At 39.5% G+C, this 2,127-nt stretch overlaps 1 pseudogene; it reads left to right on the plus strand.

Annotated features, from left to right (window-relative positions):
* Positions 1-209: 209 nt before the first annotated feature.
* LOC101549797 (histone-binding protein RBBP4-like) lies at positions 210-1,184 on the plus strand (annotated as a pseudogene).
* Positions 1,185-2,127: the final 943 nt, after the last annotated feature.

Raw genomic sequence — 2,127 nt, forward strand, 5'->3', positions numbered from 1 at the left:
GAAAGAAAGAAAGAAAGAAAGAAAGAAAGAAAGAAAGAAAGAAAGAAAGAAAGAAAGAAAGAAAGAAAGAAAGAAAGAAAGAAAGAAAGAAAGAAAGAAAGAAAGAAAGAAAGAAAGAAAGAAAGAAAGAAAGAAAGAAAGAGGCTCGCAGCCTCCCTGCCCCTCCTGCAACGCTCAACCAGGGGATCTCCTCGGCTAGCCTGCCAACCATGGCCAACAAGGAAGCAGCCTTTGATGACTCAGTCGAAGAACATGTGATCAATGAAGAGTACAAAAATATGAAAGGAAAAAATCCCTTTTCCTTACGATTTGGTGATGACCCATGCTCTGGAATGGCCCAGCCTAACTGCACAGTGGCTTCCAGATGTGACCAGACCAAAAGGGGAAGATTTCAGCATTTATTGATTTGTCCTGAGGACACACACATCAGCTATCACCTTGTGATAGCCAGTGTGCAACTCCCTAATGATGATGCCCAGTTTGATGACCCACACTATGACAGTGATAAAGGATAATTTGGAGGTTTTCAGTTAGTAGAAAAATTGAAAAGATCAACCATAAAGAAGAAGTAAGCAGGGTACGTTACATGCTTCAGAACACCTGCATCATTGCAATGAAAACTCCATCCAGAGACATTCTTGTTTTGACTACACAAAGCATCTTTGGAAACCAGACCCTTCTGGTGAGTGCAACCCAGACTTGCATCTCCAGGGACATCAGAAGGAACAGTGTGGGCTTTCTTGGAACCCAAATGTCAGTGGGCATTTACTTAGTGCTTCTGATGATCATACCATCTGCCTGTACTTAGTGCTGTTCCAAAGGAAGAAAAAGTTGTGGATGTAAAGACTATCTTTGCAGGTCACACAGCAGTAGGAGAGAATGTTTCCTGGTATCTGCTTTATGAGTTTCTGTTTGGGTCAGTTGCCAATGATCAGAAATTTATGGTTTGGGATACTCGTCCAAACAATACTTCCAAACCAAGCCACTCAGTTGATGCCCACACTGCTGAAGTGAACTACTTCAATTCTTACAATGAATTTATTCTTGCCACAGGATGAGCTGACAAGACTGTTGCCCTGTGGGATCTGAGAAATCTAAAACTTAAGTTGCATTCCTTTGAATCACACAAGGATGAAATATTCCAGGTTCAGTGGTCACCTCACAATGAGACTTACTTTTGTTGATATGATGAATTATGTTGATTTATTTCTGAATGTTAAACCATCCTTGCATCCCTGGGATGAATCCTACTTGGTTATACTTGGTTATGGTGTATGATCTTTTTGATGAGTTGTTGGATCCTATTTGCTAATAATTTGTTGAGGATCTTTGCATCGATGTTCATCAGGGATATTGGTCTATAATTTTCTTTCTGAGTGGTGCCTTTGTTTGCTTTTGGTATAAGGGAGATATGTGCTTCATAGAAAGTATTTGAGAGAGTTCCTGTTTTTTCAATTTCCTGGAAAAGCTTGAGGAGAATTGGCAACAAGTCTTCTTTAAATGTTTGGAAGAATTCGCCATTGAATCCATCTGGACCTGGGCTCTTGTTTTTGGGGAGACTTTTGGTTACAGTTTCAATTTCCTTGATATTAATGGTTCTATTCAGGAATTCCAAGTCTTCTTGGTTCAGTCTTGGGAGATTGTAGGAGTCAAGGAATTCATCCATTTCTTTTAGTTTCTCTTGTTTGTGGCATATATACTTTCAAATTATTCTCTGATAATCTTTGAATTTCATTAGTTTCTGTTGTGATGTCCCCCTTTTCATTCCTGATTCGGTTTATTAGGGTTTTCTGTCTCTTTCTTCGTGAGTCTTGCTGGCGGTTTATCAATCTTGTTTATTTTCTCAAAGAACCAGCTCTTGGTTTCATTGACCTTTCGGATTGTTTTCTGGGTTTCCATGTCATTAATTTCTTTTCTAATTTTTATTATTTCCTTCCTTCGGTCTGGTTTGGGTTCCTTTTCCTGGTCCTTTTCTAAGGCCTTGAGCTGTGATGTCCAGCTCTCTGTGTAGGCCCTTTCTTCCTTCCTAAGGAATGCTTGCAAAGCTATAAATTTTCCCCTTAACACAGCTTTAGCTGTGTCCAATAGGTTTTGGTAGTTTGTGTCTTCATTTTCATTTGTTTCGAG

Source organism: Sorex araneus, chromosome 2 (genome assembly GCF_027595985.1).
Source record: "Sorex araneus isolate mSorAra2 chromosome 2, mSorAra2.pri, whole genome shotgun sequence".
In the NCBI taxonomy this organism is placed as follows: Eukaryota; Metazoa; Chordata; class Mammalia; order Eulipotyphla; family Soricidae; genus Sorex; species Sorex araneus.